This window comes from Triturus cristatus, chromosome 9 (assembly GCF_964204655.1).
Source record: "Triturus cristatus chromosome 9, aTriCri1.1, whole genome shotgun sequence".
Classification (NCBI taxonomy): domain Eukaryota; kingdom Metazoa; phylum Chordata; class Amphibia; order Caudata; family Salamandridae; genus Triturus; species Triturus cristatus.
Genome location: NC_140592.1, coordinates 610320237 through 610326036, shown reverse-complemented (window position 1 = coordinate 610326036; position 5800 = coordinate 610320237). Strand labels below are relative to the sequence as shown.

Sequence of the window (5800 nt, the reverse complement as noted above, 5' to 3'; positions counted from 1 at the left end):
ATTAACACAACCATATATATTTAGTGAGAGTTACTGCAATTTCTATAATAATTTATTTATCTTACATTGAATCCTTTCTATATCGTTATTCGGTATCAGGTTTATATTCTAAACTCTTTCAATTCCTAAATATCTCATCGCTTTCTTCAGAAGCCGTATTTCATAACCTAAATTCCATGCCAGTATTGTCATTGATCGATTAGAGTAGAGAATTTTGACAGCGATGATAAAACTCAGTATACTAAATTTTTTCAAACTGGCCCATAGGTGCTGCCAGTTAAACTGGTCGAAGGCTTTGGCTGCATGAAAGGTTACCTCTAAACGATGGGATTTAAACTGTTTTTGTCAAATTCATAGCACCAATCAGGCAATGTACTAAATCAGTTAGAAGTCTCTAAAGGATACATCTCTGTTTATCTTCTCAGACCAATTCCCCCATAACAAATGTTAGTCTTTTTGCTAAGATCCCTGTAAAAAAACGTCCTTTCTATTCAGGGCAGCCACCGAGCTAGACTACAAATGGGTACATTTAAGAAACTTAGGACGGTCGTCTTGGTCCTGGCTGGTTTATACTCGACGTAAAGCTGTCATAGTGAAGTACATTGATGATGGCACATCAGACAGGCCTTACAGTCATGCCCTTATGGCAGGCATTGACCGTTACCCACGTAAAGTAACAGCCACAATGGGAAGAAGAAAATTGCTAAGTGATCTAAAATTAAGGTCTTCGTAAACATTTGCATCTACAACCATTTGATGCCAGCCAGACACTCTGTTGATATTCCCCTTGTCAAAATCATTACCAATCATGGATGTATGCTGTAAATCAACAAGTCAGAGGAGAAGCCAAAATGATATTTGAGGATTGATACAATATTGGCAAGAATAAGCAATCCTTCCAGACACCGAGGTTCTAAATTAGTGACAGTGGAGCATTGGGACATGACAATATATTTATATAAAATAAAAAAAATAAAAAAAGATCCCTGTAAAATGTCATAGGTAGTTTCTATTTAATAGGGAGACTGGCCAACATGATTTGCACCTAGGATGATTTTTATTTGGCTTTCAGATGACTTCACTAGTTGCCCATGATGAAGGCGAAGAATGTCATTGAATATTGAGCTCCCGAATTGACATATTTCTGTGGATAAGCACTTATAAAATTACCCGGGGATGCCACCTAGCCCTATGGCCTTTCTTTTTATTATTTTTGTTAAGAATGCATTTAATTATTTTCTGTAATTTCTTGCATCAGACCTTTTTAGCTCCTCTTTATCCAGAGAAGGCAGGTTGAGAGGTACTGGCCATTCCTTTAAGGCCTGTTCACTCAAAGTTGGATCTTAGTGATAACGTTCCTGGTGGAACTTCTTAAACAACAATCCAAATACATTCAGATTGTGCCAGCTCATTCATACCTGACTGTCATATATATTGTCTAAATCATTACATACTAATTGTGTCTTAACCTTCCATGCAAGTAGTTTCCTGAACTTTCTTGTCACACTCAAAATGACACAGATGTGTTGCTTCCCATTTATACTTGAATTTTTTCCTCAATTAACATTCTACACTAAGACTTGCACAATTCTAACGAACTAGAGTTATCTCAGTCATAATACCTTTCATGGCATGGGTCTGCCAACAAGTATTCCAACTTGCTCATTTCTTCTCACAATTTTCTCTCTCCCCTTCCTCCTCTGATTTTGTAAATGCGCTCGCCCATTTGGTAACTTTACCTCTTATCTAGGCTTTATATGCATCCCACACACTACTCTCATGGCAGCTGCCTATGTTAAACTTCATGAACTCAGGTGTCTTAACTTGAAGATCCCTTATTAGATCTAGTTGAGTTAACAGTCATCTCTCCATAGTTCATTTATTCCATAATTACATGAAGGTTTTTGCTTCACTACTAATCCTAGTGATAGGGTTGAATGATGGGAGAGAAAGGCTGGCATATACGTGACCTGTGTCACTTGGTCTGCACATGTACAATCTATAAACCAAAATCAATTTCTTGCTGTGAAATTAATACATGTAGAACACAAGAGCGACCCCTCTGCACCAAGAGTCAGGGTACCATAAACGGTTTGAGAATTTTTACTACTCTCGAAGAACTAGTATACAGTTTTTCAACTCGCTTCCACAGAAGCACTCAAAACATACCACTCCACTAGTCTTGAAAGGGAAAACCAAAGCAAATATATGTAATCCAAATGTAATCTTATATTGTTAAAATTGCACATACATATGTATATATACAAAATCACATTAAAACAATAAAAACAGTACACTTGATTATTTCACGCAATATTAAAAACATCAGAGAGAGACACAATAAGAGACATATATATTTGTCATTTATAACAGTTAATTTGAAGGAATCAATCAAAGTATTGACATCATTTTATCATGTACATGCGACACCTTGTTCCTCAAATTTAACCCAAAAGAGACAAGCATTGACACCTTTTGGTGGTAAAAAAGCAGGATGAAGCCACCTTCTTCAGGGCAATAAGATATCTATCCCTCTTTACGAATGACCTAGGAGATTCACCTGTATAGAGACATAAATCAAATGTCAACTTGAACCCCCTTCGTTCCAATCACATGATCATTTAAATTACACACTAAAAACCCTATCTGTGCAATGCTTATCCATTTTGGACCATAGTTGCACAAATAAATTACAATTGGAAAATTTAAGAGTAAACATTTCTAGATTTCTCCCAAAGTACAACACTCAATTTTGAGTGGATCTACTTATACGTTTGGCCCACATTACCCAATCAGGACCGGGAGGTACACCAACATTCATTCCATCATCAACACTGCGTTCATGTGATCTTTTTAAACTCACCTTTCTTATAAAAGTGAGATCAATATTAAGGCTGTTCTCAACTTTTTGGGGGAATAATCAGTAATTGTTCCTAGTTAAAAACTAAAAACATGAATAACAAACTAAGGTAAAATGTAGTCTCATAAATATGAATCCAATCCCTCAATAAATTGGAGGGCAACCTTAAGGTTACCATAATGAAATTAACCTACCTCTCCTGTGGTCCCACAAGAGGTAAGTCACTCCTTATCCCACCTAAGAAGGTGTGGAAGTTCATTTCAAAATATCCCACTAGTCAGTCAGTCCTATCAAAATATTAGATTATTTTAGAGAAAGATAAATAGAACCACATTTAGGGGTCCTCACAAGAGGGGACCATGTTCATACCCAAATTTCTCTGTGCTCAAAAATAAGAGCGACTACAGTTAATGAGACCCACCTCATCTGTATAGAGATAATGTAGGAGTTTCTTTAGGAATGTTCCTTTATATAATGGCCACGTTGTATTAAAAGTGGTTGAGGCTTGTTACCACATCTTTTGATCACTGAAATGGCCTAAAGGGAGAGAAAATCTCAGTGTGAATACTGTTTCTCACAACAATTTTTAACAATATAAGATTACATTTGGATTATATATATTTGCTTTGGTTTTCCCTTTCAAGACTGGTGGAGTGGTATGTTTTTAGAGCTTCTGTGCAAGCCAGTTGGAAGACTGGATACTAGCTCTCCAAGAGTAGTAAAGATTCTCAAACTGTGAAATTAATACATCCTGTGTTGTTCCATTCTCATTCTCCATTTGTCAAAGAATCCTAGATCTTCTAGTATATTGTTTAAATACTCAGTATTCTTGGGGGAGATCGCATACGACCACTGGGTAGACCAGTCTGATGTATTATTCATTAAAATGTCAAATTTCCACAGCCCAAATTATTGGGGTCCTGTAATCCAGTAATCTATTGAATAATTGCAGCAGAGGTTCTGGATCATCAACATTTGGATCATATTACCCTAACTTGTAAACTGTGTATGACCTATCTTTACTTCATCAATAATCTATCTACCCTTCTCCTTCCCCTCTGACCTTATAACCTGGATTCCTAAATTGCTTCTAATTAATACTGCTACCCTTTTAATAGGATATGATTGTGGCATGCAAATTACTGACTGAATCAATGGCTAATGGCGAGCGCTTGTTCTACGCACTTGTTCAATCAAGTGTATCTCTTGAAGTACTATTAACTGGACACTGGATTCTTTCAAGTCTTCTAGGGTAGCACTCTGTCTTTTCCTTAGTCTCAGCCGTTCAGGCTCCATGATATAACACAAACAAGACCATTATCCGTTTTCATCTGCCTGTGAAAATCAGCCTTCTACCCCTGACCCTGCACAGTAGTTACACAAGAAAGAGAACTAGTTTTTCTGCTTTTCCCCACATGCTCCCAACTCACTGAAACACCTCCCCAGGGAACCCTTCAAAACCCCATTGACTTTTCAAGACGTTTGAGTAGTCTGCCCCTCTCTCCATCATGAGATTATCTTTCTTGTATCATCTTTTAAATATTTTACACATCCATCAATAATATTTTTTTTTCCATTTATCCTAAAATTACTATGTTTTGCCTGAACTAATCTTCATAATAAATCAATCTGCTTCCTCTTCACAATTAAAAAGAACATGTTATTATCGGTGCAGATTAGTAATTCTCCACGATCATCACGGTGGGATTACAAGCCCAGTATCTCTGTTCCCTTCTGGTCGCGCCCCACTAACGGAGGAGCTGCCGTGTTGCCGTGCGTCAGCCGAGGCGTGGTTGAGGGAGTTGGCGGAGCAGGAGCAGGAGCTGGACGCCGGCCGATTGGTTGATTGAGCAGAGCTGAGCAGCGCTACCGTGCTGCGTGTAAGCGGGAGCGGGAGTGAGAGAGCGAGTGAGCCGGTGCCTCCTTCTGGCTCAGGAGGTGCAGGCACAGGCAACAGGAATCTTCGAGGGTCGTGGGCAGCAGCAGCAGTAGCGGCACGTCTGAGGAGCTGGTAAGTCGGCGAAAAACGGGATCATGGGAGAGGAGGCTTGAGGGCCCTCTCTATTGAAGGTGGGGCGTGTTGGGGGGCTTTTGACAGGTCAGCCGGCGAGGCGAAAGCCTTGGGCCCAAGCCTTGACCCCCCCCTCCCCCTGAGCCGCACGCTCTTACAGCGTTGCCCGACGTTTTGACGCTTGACGCTCAATACTGCATAATACCGCATAATACTGCTTGCCTAGATATTGCCTAGTCCTCCCTGTATTCCTGGCGCCTGCTCCCCTGGTCCTGTTCTCCTCCACTCCCCCTCTGCCCTTTGCTCTATAGCTCCCTGCTCTCTGCTCTTCGCTCTCCTCAGTGCCTTCGGCCCGTCCATTCTCTCCTCCTGTCCCTCCTTACCGGCCTGGCTGTGGGCGTGTAGGGGCACGGGGCAGCTCTGTCCAGCTCTGGGGCTGCTCCCCCTGCTCTCCCCTTCCCCTGCGAAGCCGCCTGACGCCCGACGCTTCACTGTCGCACTGTCTCATTGCGGCCATTGACCGGAGAGCCCTCTTCCCAGTCTCATTACCAGTGCGACCCCCCTTAAGGGGGATAACACAGAGGTGAGGTGAGGTCTGGCTTGGACTCCCGGTCTCTTGCCTGTGTGGTACGGCAGGCAGGCGGGTGGCCGCAGGCTGGTTAGGGGCTGGGGCAGGGCTACATAAATGAGCGGGGGGTGCCACGACAAAGGTACCAAAGGTGACAAAGGTGCCAATAAAAGCTGGCATAGATTTTACCGAAAAAAACGAAAAAACGACATCTGTCAATAGTTTTGGCAGATCAAATTCGCAAGATAGCACAGCTCATAACATAAATACAGGACAATATTTACAGTATCCATATTACCTGGCTGTCGGAAACTGCACTGCTGGAATCACCGGACTATCAGTCTCCGACGCTCCAACGTCC

The 5800-nt window shown here is 41.4% G+C and overlaps 1 pseudogene; it reads left to right on the top strand.

The window, feature by feature from the left end:
• The first annotated feature begins 519 nt into the window (after nucleotides 1-519).
• Nucleotides 520-917, top strand: LOC146798381 (large ribosomal subunit protein eL27 pseudogene; annotated as a pseudogene).
• The last annotated feature ends 4883 nt before the right edge of the window (nucleotides 918-5800 follow it).